Source organism: Triturus cristatus, chromosome 4_1 (assembly GCF_964204655.1).
Source record: "Triturus cristatus chromosome 4_1, aTriCri1.1, whole genome shotgun sequence".
Lineage (NCBI taxonomy): Eukaryota > Metazoa > Chordata > Amphibia > Caudata > Salamandridae > Triturus > Triturus cristatus.
This window is the reverse complement of record NC_140585.1, coordinates 1,096,519,802-1,096,536,719: the sequence shown is the minus strand read 5'-3', so window position 1 is coordinate 1,096,536,719 and position 16,918 is coordinate 1,096,519,802. Positions and strand designations below refer to the sequence as shown.

The 16,918-nt window shown below is 44.5% G+C and overlaps 1 protein-coding gene across 3 annotated transcripts in view; it reads left to right on the top strand.

Moving 5' to 3' along the window:
• CPNE8 (copine 8) overlaps nucleotides 1-16,918 on the top strand; it is a 961,735-nt gene that overhangs the window by 793,704 nt on the left and 151,113 nt on the right. The gene's annotated exons all lie outside the window — the stretch shown is intronic.

Below are 16,918 nucleotides of genomic sequence, written 5' to 3'. Positions count from 1 at the left end.
AGGGACCCCCCCACCATATCTAAGGGGTCAGGGTATTCCTACCCTGCCCCCTTTCTTTTTTTTATTACTTTTTATCTGGGACTTGGCTTCAAGCTGAGTCCCACAATGGCTTCCAACACTTCCTGGTCGAAGTGTTGCCAGCCAATCAAATTTTAGTAGGATGTGCAAGTCCACCGCAAGGACTGGCGTCCCCAGATATCTATATTTTTTTAAATATAGGTATCTCAAAAACTACTGAATGGATTACACTAACATCTAGCTTTCTGCCAAATTTGGTGTAATTCCGTTAAGTCATTCTGGCTGTAGTGGTGTTTAAAATATGAAAAATCCCCATAGACTTAACATGGGGAAATTATATTATATATATAACACAGAGCTGAACCAAAAAGAGGACTTTTTTAACATGTCGTGGAGATTTGTCAAGCGGTGCCAAAGTTATTGGCAAAACAAAAAATGTTTTTCCTGTGTAAACTTGGGTCTTAACTATATATATATTCACTGAAAAAAACCATAGGTTTCACACAAGTTATAGTTAGCGGACATTTTACTGATAAAAAACCATTGAAATTCCCCCGTTATAGTTAGTGCAGGCAACTATAACTCACGCGACCGCAATCCTCTGCTGATGCTAATACAGTATTTAGACACTTATTTGCCCATGTCTTCTTCCATTAAATTTTAGCTATACATATATTGCAAATATTTTTTTTTCATAAAGACACATATGTCATCAGCAGAGGATTGCGGTCGCGTGAGTTATAGTTGCCTGCACTAACTATAACGGCGGAATTTCAATGGTTTTTTATCAGTAAAATGTCCGCTAACTATAACTTGTGTGAAACCTATGGTTTTTTCAGTGAATTTGCAAGGTTTTTTAAATGCTAATTCCTAACTATAACGTGTGTGAAACCTATGGTTTTTTCAGTGAATTTGTACGGTTTTTTAAATGCTAAGTTACTTTACGCCGTTCGTGGCGTGCGCGCCCACTTTACGCAGTTTGTTCCGCGCGCCCACTTTACGCAGTTAGTGCCGTGCACGCACGGTGGGCACGCGGTGCGCTACGCGCACCGCGGGCCCACGTTACGCTAAATGGGCCATGTACGCACGATGCGCTTCGCGCACCGTCCGCACACGGAGGCCGTATTAGGCACATCGTTGTTAATGGTTATCTACAGATTGTCTTTATTAACCGTATGCCATGCACAAAAGTTGCCCTTAGGGCGCCTTTTGCAGACGGGGTGAGGAAAACGTGGATATTGTTTTTTTTTAAAAAAAATTTTTACCGTACGCGTACGGTAAGCGTAATCGGCGATTTTTCGAAAATAAAAAAATTTACATTTTTTGCCTTTTGGGTTCTTTGAGGACACCATAACAATGACTGGGTGGTTGGGAGCTGTCTATCAAGCCGCTTTTACTGTTTTCGGACTTTGTTTTTCCTCCACTCCCCTCAGAGTGCGAGAGAGAAAATGGCGGCCGACACTTCCTGGTTTCGACCGATTCGAATGTTTACTAAGATCTAACAGCCAATCAGAATCGCGCTTGCGCACGTCACCGTACGCGTACGGTAAGCTTACCGTAAGCGCACGGTAAGCGCACCGTAAGCTGGCTCAGATATATATATTGATTTAAATGCTATTTTCTCAGGAACTACTGAACAGATTTACACCAGACCTACAAAAGGCACTTCCTTGACCTGAGGACTACCTCTCTGCCAAATTTCAAGTAACTCTGTTCAGCCGTTCGGGCTGTAGCTGTGTCTAAAGGTCCTATGGAAAAATGCATGGGAAAAACGCGTTTTGGGACCTCCCTTTTTTCTCAGCCCCCGCTTGATGAATCCGCCCGAGACTTTCAGGGTAGGAGCGGAGCGTAGCGCCCCACCTATTTTGAAAATTTCGCGAGGATTATATATATATATATATATATATATATATATATATATATATATATCAACCAAAAAGTTACTCTGCATTTGAGGGCCTCACAAGTTGTGACAACGATTTCCCATCTTGCTGGCAGAAAGGAAGGCTTGCAAACAGTGTCCTTTCAAGCATATTTATTCAGCATTGCCTTAAATCCAAACATGTTTCGGGCAGCATTGCCCTTGGTCACTGGCGTAGGCAAATTCAGGAAGCAGCAAAAGTTTAAAAGCGCACCTGCGCCTCGTTAAATACACGCCCCTCTTGGCTTCAGCTCGCTTAGCATCATGGTAGATGTAGTATCCACAATATCAATTGCATAGTGCATGCTGCCAGATGAATGCGCTGTTAATCCTATAGTAGGTTAGCATGTAAGTCCATTGTTGCTCACCTTCCTAAAGTCAGATTTCCACCAACTGGAAGCACAACGTTCCCATCAGCGCTTAAAATGATTAGCGCCAGAGATACTTAATTATGTAGCTAACTAACAATGTACAATTTAAAAAAAACAGCCTTTTCATTGAGCCTGATGAGGCAGTTTCCTTTAAGGTGTAGCTAATAATGGCCACTGATTGGAATTATTATATTGAGGTTTTGTTTCTTTCATGTTGATGAAGTGATTACTCACAAGAGAACAAACAGCAATACAAATCAAAGTTTTATAATTATAAAAATGCTATTCCTAGTACACAGGCTCAATGCCGTTACAATTAGATCAAAAACACCTGCAACAAAAAGAAACTTTTTAAATAATTAACGGCTTTACTCCCCCAAAAGTACATGCCTAGTCCCAGCAACTTTGTGATAAGTTGGCTAATTTTTTGTTGACAATCAAAATACCATCTGTCTCTCCAATCGAGCACAAACCACATGCAGCTTGATCCTATGCAGTTGTCCTCTGGGAAGCACATTTTGATTCTAATCTTCTGTCTCAGTTGTGTGCATTTGCTAACCTTTGTCAGTTACACCCTGATGATCTCCTAGGATTTATTCAGAAATGTAAATATCATACTACTACAGATCCCATTTCACTTCAGGTGATCCCAAGTTACCAAAAGCCTTAATTGTATTGATCTGAAGGAGTTGTGGAGCTGTGTTCAGCCTATGATCACTCATGGGTTATGAGTTGCAGGGGTGGTCTGTCAAAGACGACAATGTAAACAGACAATCCAGTGTCTAAGTTAACTGTAGTGCGCCTCAATGTCTGTCTATTGCTGATGCTTTTGTTGTCTTTTGCTGTGTTAACCAGGAAGAGTCGTGGCTCTTCCCTTATTGTGAGTGTGCACCATGGACTGCGTTGGCTCTGCCAACCTCAGCAAGCAAGTAGTGGCGATGGGGCACGGTCATAAGGCCAGCTTTGCTTTGCTGACATCCTAAGCTCTAGGACGGCACTGGCTTTTTCCTGTCATTTTGTAGGTGAGCAGAATCCTATCAGAGAGGATCCGGAAGGGTAGCGACTAAGACCAAGGTCAAGGGGACACCTCAGGCCTGAAGTCAGTTCCACGGCTAACACGGCTAAAGCTACGTATTTCTCTGTGTGGCGGTGGGCTGTGAACTCGCGTATTTGCACAATCTGTTTGTTTTAAAAAGGAGCGTTCTGGTGTTTTAATTGAATTTGGGATTTGGGAATCGATAATTTGCACTGATTAAATTTTTGCTCGAACCCTGACCATAGACTGTCTTCGCGGTGTCCGCCAGAAAGAGCGGACCCGCCATTCTTGGGTTAACAGTCTAGTCTTTTTCCTGCCCAGACCACATAAGTTGGACTCTGGCGTGGCCGCGCAGCTAAAGCTACGTATTTCTCTGTGTGGCGGGGGGCTGTGAACTCGCGTATTTGCACAATCTGTTTTTTTAAAAAAGGAGCGTTCTGGTGTTTTAATTGAATTTGGGAATTTAGGATTTGGGAATCGATAATTTGCACTGATTACATTTTTTCTCGAACCCTGACCCTAGACTGTCTTCGCGGTGTCCGCCTGAGAGAGTGGACCTGCCATTCTTGGGTTAACAGTCTAGTCTTTTCCTGCCCAGACTACATAAGTTAGACGCTGGCGTGGCCGCGCAGCGGACGCGCCAAAGTCGCGTCTAAGCAAGCCCGTCTGCGCCCGTCCGCGCTCGGGCCGCGCACAGCGCCAGCCACGCTGTCCTTTCTGATGTAGAGGATGCCGTCAGTGAACGGATTTGTTATTCCAGCGAGGCGCTAAGACAGATAGGTAGGTCAGTAAGTGATAGGGTTATTATACCCTGTCTGGAGGGTACAACGGGTATTAAGACTGACCTTGTAGGGAAGAATGTCATAATGGGAGGGCTGCTCAATGTTAGGTCCTTGCCTAAACATCATGTGGAGATCCAGCTGTTACTTGACTTTCACTGCCTAGATGTTCTCTTTATGATTGAAACCTGGACCCACCTGGGATTGGAGGTAGAATTGGGCTTGGCCTGTCCCCCGGGCTATAAAATTATACATAAACCAAGAGCCATAGGATGAGGAGGTGGGGTAGGGATTATTTTTAGGGAAACTCTGGACCTTACCCAAATAGAGATTGATGAAACTGAGGGCTTTGAACTCTTTGGTTTTTCTCTCAAAGACTCTAGGGGCTGCCTACTGGTGGGCATTATTTGTTACAGACCCCCAGGATTGATAAAATCATCTCATCTGCAGGGATTGATTGATATCATCTGTAATATGGTTCTTACCCACTCCAACATGTTTCTCATGGGTGACTTTAATCTGTGGTGTAATTTAGACTCTGGGTATAGTAATCTTATTCAGGCTTGTGAGAGCCTGCAACTACGCCAGTGGATTACTGAAGCCACCCATAAATTGGGGAATATATTGGATTTTGTTTTTTCTAAGGAACAGGCTGTGGAAGCAGTAGAGATCCTTCCGGTTGGCTGGTCCAACCATCATTTGGTCAAGTTTCAGATACTTGACCCTAGAAGGGGTCGGCCTGCCACCAAGGTAACAAGAATGTTTAGGAGTAGAGATTGGAAAGGTTTTTTTTTAAAAAAAAGACCAATTTCTCTTCGACTTTTTCCGTAGGACAGGTTCTTGATAATGATAGAACAGTGGAAGGTAATTATATGGACTTGTGCGACCAGATTCAAAGTCGGCTTGACTTGATCGTTCCTTTAAAAAACTGTAAAAAGACCGGTAGGCCGTCGGCTTGCTGGTACAACGATCATCTGAAAAATCTAAAACTGACATGCCGAAAGGCTGAGCGGAAATGGAGGAAGTTTTATTTGGATGAGGACAGGGTCTTTTGGAAGGCTGCTATGGTAGAATATAGGAAGGAAATTGATTTGGCTAAATCTGAATATTTTGCTAATATTATCCTAAACTGTAAGAATGACTCTAGAGCAATTTGCAAAATAGTGAAGGATATGACTGTCCCGAAGTGTATACAGTCCAAAATCATGCCAACTCAAGCTCTGTGTGATAGTCTAGCGACTTTCTTTGTGGAGAAAATAAGTAACATAATTGATGGACTGAATAAGAATAATTCTTCTCAGAAAGAAGGCTTCACTTTTAAACACAATGAGACACGAGACTTGGGGAGGGATAATGGAGCAGAATCAGGTCGACTGTCCCCCCTGAGTTATTTTGAGCTTCCCTCGGAGGAAGCTTTTAATAAAATTGCCATGAGTGTATCTTCAGGGTCCCCTTTAGATAGATTTGGAAGGAGCTGGGTCTTGAGCTTTTTCCTATTCTGCGCCAGATTTGCAACCACTCTTTAACTTCTGGTTCAGTGCCAGCCTGTTGGAAACGGGCGGTGGTTGCTCTGCTATTGAAAAAACCAACTCTGGATCCGACATGTGCTGGGAATTACAGACCAATCTCTCTCTTACCTTACCCGATTAAAATCATTGAACGACTGGTCAGCAACTCTCTGTCTCAGTTCCTGGAATCTAACTCTAGATTGGATGATGTTCAGTTTGACTTTCGACCTGGCCATGGAACTGAGACTGCCTTAGTGACCATGCTAGACGACCTTCGACTGCGAGCAGACAGGGGACAATCGGGCATTCTTATTTTGCTCGACCTGTCTGCCGCATTCGACACAGTGGATCACTGTATTCTGTTGACCAGGCTGGAAGAAGTTGGGGTGTCAGGGATGGTCTTGGAGTGGATTCGCTCTTATCTATCTGCTAGAAGTCAAGCAGTGTCCCTTCCGCCGTACCAGTCTAAATTTTCCAACATCCACCATGGCGTTCCTCAGGGATCGGCCATAAGCCCTATTCTCTTTAACATCTATATGAGACCCTTGATAGGAATTATGAAAGCGCATGGTGTGAGAGTGGTAAATTACGCCGATGATACCCAACTTTTCTTTTCCTTAGACGGAGACCAGTCAATCTCCTTAGCATCTTTTCACGATTGCATGAAGGATACTGCCCATTGGTTAAGAACTAATTCACTCCAATTTACCTCAGATAAGACGGAAGTCTTATACTGTTCTGTGGGGAAGGTCCCCCCCCTTCCCCGCACATTTTTTGGCCTTCTCTAACTACGTCTGCACAGGTGCCAGCTGGAGCAGTACGTAATTTGGGAGTGATGCTTGACGCAAATCTGACCATAGAAATGCAGGTAAATAAGGTGGTGGGAAATTGTTTTTCCCTGATTAAGGCACTAAGGAAGATCCTTCCGCTGCTGCCAAAGAAGGCCAGAGCGTTGGTTGTTGATAGCATCATCCTCATTAGGCTTGACTACTGTAATGCCCTACTATTAGAGGCCCCTAAATTTCAGATTGAGCGCCTCCAAAGAGTCCAAACTGTGGCAGCCAAGTTGGCACTGATGAAACCACGACGCTCGTCTGGTTCACTAGCGCTTGCAGAGCTTCATTGGCTACCTATAATGCAGAGAGTTCAGTTTAAGTCTCTGTGTCTGGTCTTTAAGGCTCTTCATGGCCTGAGTCCTCGACCTCTTCAAGGGATCTTCACATGGCATACTCCATCAAGGTGCCTCCGGTCTGCTACCGCCTGCTTGGTGAAAGTCCTGAAAATTCAAAGAGCTAGTTCAGGAGGAAGAGCGTTCAGCTCGGCTGCTGCCAAGCTTTGGAACAGCATTCCTCTGGGATTTAGACAGCTGCATGATCTATTACAGTTTAGGAAAAAAAATAAAACATGGCTGTTTCCCAGAGTTTGATAAATCTTGGAGCTGTCCTCAGTTTATGCCTGTTTCTTCCCTCCACTGCTTGATGAGAATTCACGTACTAGCGCCAAGATACTCGTTGGGTGATAGCTGCGCTCTACAAGTACCGTATACAATACAATACATTACAATACGGCACTATGCAACCTCTCAATAAAGGAGCAGCAAGGAGAGACCGGTAGGGGCTGTCCACATCAGAAGTTAATTTTGCATCCCCTGACCAGGCCATGTCTCTGCTTTGCAAGGAAACTTTGGCAACAGTCAGTCTGCATGGTATCGCATCTTTCCTCTTAGCATCAGCTCCACTAACCTGCTGCCATCTTGGAAAGCGTACCTGTCTGTGTGGAGACTTTTCATTTTCTGGTTGCTTTGTGACCATCTTAAAGGTAATGTAGGAAGTCTATGACTGTGGCTCACTTGAATTAACGTTCTAGACGCCAGTTTGCTTGTGTGTCAGGAGGACAATTTACTCAAGATGATCGCAGGTTTGCACAACTGGTGTGTCTAAGGTGCTCCACAGGCAAACCTGTCTGGGCCCGTGACGGATCAGGGGCCAGAAACTCTGCTGAAACCACTGCCACTTTTATATTTTTCCTCCAAAGATCCTTTAGCTTGAAGACCATCGGTATCCAGCCTGTTCGAGTACCTGGTAATCGAGAACCATTATTTTATGCCCTCTCCCTTTTAGCCAAATTTATTTTCACTATGAACATACCACTGAACAAACTAATAACTGCTCCTTCAGTCCCTTTAACAATAATTTCATTCAGGGTAATGTGATAGCAACTGAACACGTTTAGAGTGCGATCAAAATAATGCTCACCCATGGGCTAAACATGCAGCTGAAATAAACCATATGTTAACCAGTCATTCTTTCGATGTACTATTTCTAACTGAAACCTGGCTCAAAAAGGCTTCAATTCAAAGACTCTAGTTTATAATCTTCAAGGACTATTCTCTTTTCAAATTCGACCCCCTGCACAGAAGAGGATGAGGTGTCATCATTTTCAAAAACTATTTTGAAACTTTTAATACACAACTTTTACCCATAACCGATGCCCAAGCTTTATCTAAATGCTTTTTCACTTACACAATACTATTCTTATCGCCTTGTTAATCTACCGTTTACCTAGCTTCCCAATAGATTTTTTTCATAAATGTCATGATATTATCTCATCCTATGCTTGTAATAATAAATCAATCCATAATCTCTGCCAATCTAAATTTTCGTTTTGATAATAAAGACATGAATGCCTCTCATCTCTTAACACGCGCGCTCGACTAGCGGGCATCTTTCGTAACTATCGATACTGTTTTAATGAACAGGACCGGACTGGTGATACCGGGCGCTAGGCGATCCCCTGGGATGCTGGAAGGTTGGGGCTGGTTTTGTTACTAGGGTTCGATTTGTTTTTTAGCAAAATCAGCCCCCATTGACAAAATCAGTATTCCACCGTGACAGTCTGCAGCAAGCCCATGCAGCCAGCCACCCTTTCTCCCTCCCGGCTGGCGCCAGCACACTGTAGCAGCTCGTGCGTGCTTCACACATGCTGCACTGCATTTAAAAAAAAAATATTGACACCTCCCCTTTTCACACAGGGCCACCATTCAATCTAGTAGCGTGAAACTCTACAAATTTGACGGTCCTGGTGGTTGATGGCCTGCCCTACCCTCACTGTCACCTCCTAAATAGCCCCCATGCTCTCCTCACGTGGCATCATGTAGGCATGGCTGGCCCCTGCTCCTCGTGCTGCTCGAGGCGGCTGGTCCATAAGGAAGCAAGCAAGCAATTTTTCTGTCTCCTACAACAACTATTGTGTGACCAGGCGTATCGCTTTTGAAGGCTGGATCCAGGAGTACTGCTACAACGCCAGGCAGGCGCGTAACGCCCATTGGGCTCAAAGGGCTTAAGCCCTCCCCCCCCCCCCCCCCCCCGTCGTGTGTGTCAGCCCTAGCTGAGACAGTTTCCCGGGCACACACAGAGTTGCACCCAAGTACTTTATAGGTTTTTAAAAGACCATTTACTTGCTAACGAGGCTTTGTTCTTTTCCACCCCTTCTTAGAGCCCCTGCATCTCCACTCTGACTACCGCTGGAAGAATTAGCCCCCCCCCCCCCGAAATATTTAGTAGCCCGCCCGAAATGTGGCTCTAGTTGTGCCTTTGATGCCAGGGAAAAAGGATGGGCCGGTGAAAAGCATCAGGTAAGCAGGAATATGAAAATGCCCTGGTCCAGTTCTTGCGGAGATCAAAGTGCCCGGCGGCCGTGTATTATAGCAGGGGATCCACTGCACTGGGGAGACCATCCCAGTTCCTGTAATCTTCCTGTAACACAGATGTGATAAGGGCAGGGCGTGCTGACCCCAAGGACATGGAGTCAGCCAGCAGAGCAGTGCTTTATGAGGGTTTATGGTGGTGATTTTCCTGTCCTTGGGAGTGGGGGGCCAGAGATTTTCTGTCCATCGTACTTTGAAACTAAATAGAATTGAATATGTTATGAAAAATGTGTTGTAAAATGCACTTTTTACCTTTTCTTTCTCCTAACTTTTTTTGGGGGGAGTACCCCCCCAAGCCCTCCTAATAGTGGTCATGCTTGCTCGCTGTGCTCATTCACTATGCACCATAGGGGGTCTTGTCTGACTTATTCTTTGTGTTCTCTGATTCACTACTCTTGCGTCTATTTTTGATGTTCACTGTAGAATGTCTATGGCTACGTATGACTGGGTATCCTGGTGCTCTTCAAGCTCATCATTTACTATGCTTTGAAAGTTAACACAATTAAATATGTAACAAAAAATGTGTGGGAAAATTAACCGTTTTGTTCTTGCTTTTTTCAAATTTTTCTTGGTGGGAGACCCCCCCCCTCCCCGCCAAATTACCCAAGTAGTGCAGTGGTCAGGCTCGCTTGATGCCCTCACTATGCACCGTACAGGGGCTAGTCTTACTAAATTTGCCAGGGCTTTGGGTTTCCAATCTAGACCTGTAAATGAAGTCTTAGATCTAGACAAATCACTGCTTAATTGTTTTTCCGATCAAACAATGTGCCATTATGTACCACCTCTAGTATAAAATTGATCATGAGTTGCTCCAGCTAGCTTGCTCGAAACCCCCACCTTCGAGCTGCCCTTTTACAAGCTACTTAAGTATGTTACTCGGACTTCCTCCATTGCTGATAAATTACCGCCTTTAGCAAACATTCCCCACAAAGCTAACAATAAAAACTCAGTGGTTTATGCATTATTTTTCCAAAGTTAAATTTGGAGTTCTTTCGGGGGAGCGAAGTTAATGCAGGAATTTCTCACCAGAGAACAAACAGATTTACAAATCCAAGTTTTACAAATATAAAAATGCTAGCACAGATTCACTAGTGTAACAATCAGATCAAAAACACCTCCAACAAAAAGAAACTTTTAAAATAATGACTTAACTTCCCCAAAATATTACATGCATATTCCCTGCACATTCCCTGCAAATTTGTGATAAATCGGCAATTTTTTTAATGGCAATCTAATACCATCTGTCTCTCCAATCAAGAGCAAACCTCAACTGTTGGCATGCAGCTTGATCCTATGCAATTGTCACAATCACATTTTCATTTTTATTTTTTTCAGTCCCTCATTTATTTTTTCAGAACACAACACAGTACACGCGTAGATGAACAGTGCTATGTAATATAACAAAGAGCAACAAAAAGGTTATTGGAGTGGACGAGGTCACCAGTGTCTTGTCCTGACTAAAGGCGTTAATCAGAAGGGTAGCTACTGGGGAGGGTAAGGGGAGGGTGGGAAGGAAGCAAATCCAGCTCATTACTTTGGACACTAAGGTAGGGAGAGGAGGAAGGGAAGGATACTGATGGGTAAAAAAAAAGTAAAGACATATCCCATGAGGTATAATACGTGGGAAAAGGCGTGAAGCGTAAGATGGGCTGTATCCATGTATGCCCTTATATGTGAGTATAGGGACAGTAAAAGCAAGATGTCCTCACTAACAGGAACAGAGTTGTGATGCCAAGAGCAGATGAGAATTCACAGGAGAGGGTAGGGGGTAGGGGTGTAGGGGTGTGTGCCTTTAATATCTCCTGGGAGGATTTTGCAGTGTGATTTTTCTCAGGGTAGAGCCCACCAGCCCGCATCTTCGGTCATCATTCAGGAACAGAGCCCACACCTGTTGGTAGGTGTCCACTTTATCAGCAAGCATACAGATAGTCTTCTCATAGGAGGCCATCTTGAACATTTCAATTAACCATTCAGCATGTGTGGGTGTGTATGGAGAATGACAGAGTTTAGCCGAGGCCAATGTCGTAGCAATATAGCGACATTTATGGTGTGTCATTGGGGAGATGTCTGGTGCACCATGTAGAAGCACCACCTGGCGGGTATCTTGGAGGGAAGAGGCAAGGTTCTGCAAAATGTGTCTGACACTGCTATCCACAGCTCTTAAATGTCTGAGAAGTCATATAGGATATGTACCGTGTTGCAGCCCGGGTGGTTGCATCACAAGTGGTGCAGCAGTCCTACACTTTCCAGTTTTGAGAGGGTCTAGTATCATTCTTGCACTGTCTTAAAAAGACAGAATTTCATCCTGGACTCCCTAACTCCTTAGTCCAGTCCTCATTGTCATACTCAATGTGCAGTTTCGCTTGCCACGTAGTTAGCAGGCGTTGCGACTGGGGCAGTGGGTACTCATGACGTATCATTAGATTTTATAGACCGGACTTTACCCTGCTGCAGTGGACCCATACGAGGAGATAGGTAACAATGGGAGTGGGCACTATCACACAGCCTAAAATGCTGAAGAGACAATGATGGAGCTAAAGGTATCTTTTTACTGTTGAGGAGGGAGGTGGAATTTATCTTTCAGGGCTTCAAAGGATTTGAGACGTCAATGGTCAAGGATCTGAGAGATGGATTTGATACCCGCTTGCCGCCATATGGGTTAGTTAGGTATGACTCCCCCTGTGTGGATGTCAATGTTCTGCCAAAAAGGGTCCCCTTCATGGAAGCAAGAGTCAACAGAGAAGAGAGTATAGACAAATTTATGGGCTTGGACCATAACATGGATCATAGAATTGGCAGAGCACATTGTAGGGGTGACACCTGCATAAGGCCAGTGAAGACCCAACAGGCTTCGGGAAATGTTCCTCTCTCTCAAGACACAGAGGTGGGGGATCAGGTATCGCTTGTTGCATGAAGAAGACTTAAGCGAGGTGTAGCGGCAGGGTTTAGAGTATAACCGAGGGGAGCCCCAGGGCTCCATGCTTCCTATGAGAGGTCAATATGGGTGTTTCCAGTTGCATCCTGGTGGTGCCCTAAATGAGGCTCTTGATGCCACTGTCAATGGAACGAACAGCGAGATCAGGGTTGGGAATGATGGCATACCAGGGATATATGTAAATCTATGGAGGTTTACCATCTTGACAGCCTGCACTCTTCTCTACAGTGAATGGTTAAGGTGCGTCCATTTGGAGAAGTCTGCTTGGGTAGACCTTTAGGAGAGATTCCAGATTGTCAGTCGTCATATGTTCCAGGCCCCTAGAGCATATATTTCCAGATATTTGAGGAAGAATGGTGTCCAGAGAATTTGATAGCCTTGAATGGCGCCCATCTTCGTGTTCATGGAGAGGGTTAGAGCTTCAATTCTGTTCCAGTTAACCCTGTATATCGCTACCATTGATTATTTAGCGATGGACTCAAAAGGACCTGGAGAGATCTAGGGAGATCCATAAGTCTCAGCAGGATATCCTCTGCATACAGGAAGATAGACAAGGTCTGCCCCGGTGTAGGAATACCCACAATGTCTATTGATTGGTGGACGGCTGCAGCCAGTGGTTCCAGGGCAAGAAAAAAGAGAAGCGAGGAGAGCGGACACCCTTGTTGTGTGCCACGTTGAAAGGGGGCTGACAAAAAACCTCTGCAATTCACTTGTGCCTAGGAAGTGCTGTATAACCATTGGATGCAAGCAATAAAATCAACACAGGCGAACTTGCGGTGCGCTTCGTATAAGGTATCCCTACTCTACGCTGTCAAACTCGTTTTTGGTGTTAAGAGACAAGGCCAGCGCCTCTTTCAGCATGTCTTTGGCCATGCAATGGACATGGGCCAGGGTTCTGAGGTGGTTGCATGACGTTCGACCTGGAACAAAACCGATTTGTGTGAGGTGAATAAAGCGTAGGGCTTACTTTAGGCTGGGCTATCAATATGCTGGCCAGAATCTTGACATCTCCATTAGGGAGAGATATGTGTAGGTAAGTGCTGCAGGACAGCACATACATGCCTGGCTTTAGAAGCACTTTAATGAGGGCCTTGTTGAAAATCAGCCCTAAACTGCCCATCCAATCCGTCTCCGTATAGGCCGCCTCAAGAGATTCTGCCACGTCAGATGATGTTCATTTGTAAAACTCTGCGGGGAACTGTTTTCTCCAGGAGCTTTGCTGAAGCGGCGTGGCAGGAATGGCCTGTAAAATGTCCTCCTTGGTGATCACAGCTTTGAGCAGCAGGGCCCATCCATCATTCAGTTGGTGGACCATACTGAGGAAGCTGTGTATTCGGGCGTCTTCAGTGAAAGTTTCCAGGGCAAAGAGGTCTCTGTAGTCATCTGCAAAATTATCCGTTATTCCTTGGGCATGAGTGATGAGGTGGCCAGATCGGTATTTTATGGCCGGTATTGTAGAAGCTGCCTCACATTGTTGGAGCTTTACCACAAGCAGTCTACTGGCCTTTTCACACTGTTTGTATTGACGATACCTGGGTTTGAGGAGCGCATACTCCACCTTGGAGGTCAAACGGGGGTTAAGGTCCATTTTTGCCTTTTCTAGCCATATAGAGATGGGGTTGGTAGGACGGTAGGACGGTAGGATTATGGTCAACTCAGGTCCCAGAGTGTTACTTCCAGGGAGGTCTGCTGCACCACTCTCTGCTTTTTGTGAAGGGCTGCGTCACGCATGATTTGGCCCCTGTTGGTGGCCTAGGCTGCCATTCACACTGTCTGTGCAGACACAACAGATCCTGTGTTATCATCAAGATAAGTTTTGAGATGGAATTTGAGGAGCACATTCCTCTCAGTCACCAGGGCTTCAGATCAGTCACGTCAGTCCTAGGTTAGGCAGTAGGGTAGTCGGGGAAGAATCAGAAAGTGAGCCTACCAGGATGTGAGTGTCCTCACCATTGACATGAGGGATTTTGGGAAGCAAGTCTGGACTGGGTGCTGTGTACAGGTGAGAGAAAGGTGTATGACTTAGGTAGCAGAGGCACCATATGTAAAGAATGGCATGGTCTTCTTGTATGTATTGCAGGATTGCTCTGTTAGCATTGTTGACCCTATCTAGCTGGCTAGTACGGTCCCGCACAGCATCTGGGGCTATGATCTTGTCCCCCCCCCTAAGAATGTAGGCATGGTGCCCAGTTCAATTTGGAGGCGATTGAGGTGAAGGAGAAATGTCACTCTAATCCAGAGGTCTTCAAACTTTTTGATGCTGAGACCCCCCTGTCAAAATTTTGTAGGCGTAAGGACCTCCTCCTGACAAATATTTCTGGAACCTGGTACTCCTCATCCTCGACAACCATAAACGTCCCCAATTCCCACAGCAAATCAATTTTATGGTGGGGAAACAATATTTAAACAGTGTTTAGCAAACCAAATGGTTGTGGGTGACTGTGGATTGGTATCAGAGGCTTATTACATAGTTCAAAAAGAATTACCCAAAAATTCACATTGGTACTTTTTCACAAATGAAACCTATTTTGGCAAAACTTATTTGTATGATAACACCTTTCTGAACTAAAATGATGAGTGTGCTTTGTTTTTCTCCAGAGATATGGTCATTCTATGATTGCACCTTATAAATACAAGTTTAACACCCAAATATAGCAATAAGCAACAAAACGGAGACCAGTCCCGCTCTGCCAAGGGCCCTTAGTGCGCAGCAACACGTGTCGCTGATTTTTAGTAACTAGTGAACCGGTTGAGCTAAAAACACATGTTTTTTGTTAAAATCAGCAGCTTATGTGGCAGGTGATTGACTATGTGACATTTGAAGGTTTGCTTATTTTGTAAAAAAGTGTTCACTGATTCAGTGTTGTAGCAGTAGCGCATGGTCCCTAATCTGCCTCATATTTTAGGCAGCTGGCCTCGTGTTTATGACTTATACTGACTATAAATGCTGCCTTATCGAGAGCAGCACAAACAGCCTCGCTGCACAGATCTGTGGAGTCCTACGCAAAATTACATTTTCTCGTTTGAGTGCTAATTTGTCCCTAAAAGGGCTTTTGAGGATACTATTGTTATATGCCCCCCTTTTGGGGTCATTTGTTTATGCAGGCTGTAAGGCAGTTATTTTTAGTGGCCTTAGTCAGGGCCACTGGAATTATGCAGAGGGGAGGCCCAAATTATGCAGCAGGGTTGGATAAATTATGTGGCAAGCAAAGGCAAATTATGCAGCACATTTTGGGAAAATATTTCGACATTTCTAAACTTGTTAACACTGTCTGGGCATTAGTTGCAACTCATTAGTACCACTTTAACACCCAAACGCAGCCATAAATTACAGAATTATGACCAGTCAATCTTTACAAAGGATCTTCCACTGCCTAGCAACACCTGTTGCTTTGTTTTTAATATCTTTTGAACAATTTGAGCTCAAAACTATTTTATGTTAAAATGTGCATATTGTGCACATGATGATGGATTATGTGGCAAAAGTAGAATTATATGAAAATCGCAGCAGCCGTATAATCACATAATTCCAGTGGCCCTGGCCTTAGTATTGCACTAGCTCTGAGCACAACTTCACTGCCAGGCATCCCTGCTACTGACACATATGGTAGTGCTCCGCCCCATGTGTGACGTCTGACACGACGCTATGCTCCACGTTGAGCAGAGCAGATGGGTGATGCACTGGAGGACATGCAAGACACCACGCATCTCTTCCCTAAGCCTAGACAGCAGACTTCAAAACACCCAAAGCTCTGGCCGCCCACCCAGATTTCAGAAATACTGGGAGTACTTTTATTTATTTTAATTATGTGGTATTTCAAACTCAAAGAACTGCTACAGTTGGTAAGTAATATACTTGAGGATCATTTCTTGACAGAAATGTGCTTGAGAAAAAACTGGCCACAATGATTTACAATAGATTTGCAATGTAATAGGTCTCGCATTTAAGCGAGTTTAAGCTATTGGATTGTAAATGACAATGCCTTTTATTTAAGTTTTAAAAACCAAAACATAAATACAGGGCATTGTTATTTACAGTGCCAATAGCTCAAACTCGCGTAGTTGCGAGACCTGTTGCATTGCAAATGCTTGTTTTTCTTGTTCCTTACTGGCCTTCAACACGTCCTCCGGGATACTAATCGCTATGTTAATATATTTACAATTAGAAGCGCGCACTTCACAGCTCATCCCAAAGCTATTATTGATTTGATCAATGAAAGCCAGTCCCGGCTCCCAAGCATTCTTTACAGCTGCAAATTGCCCTTTACGTTTTCAGATTAACTCGTAGCACATATTTCTATTCTTTTCAGGCAAGCAGGCATCCTGGAAGGAAACCTTGTTTAGCTGTCTGATCAGCTCCAGTTTCACATCACAAGAAAACACTCCCTGAATGGCATTGCAGCTTTTAGTATTTTAATTTCACAATGAACTGTCTGGGGACTTTTTTTTCTCCAGAGTCCAGGCAGAAGTGAGGCCCTGGAATGCGCGACCCCCTTCCCATGACTCCACGACCCCAGTGGGGGTTGCGCCCCACAGATTGAGGACCTCTGCTCTAATCCCTACCGGGGCAAAATCAACCCTACACAGGGTCTTGTGTAGGATCTTGAAACGAGCAAAGGCATACCTTCCTCCAGGATCTGTCCA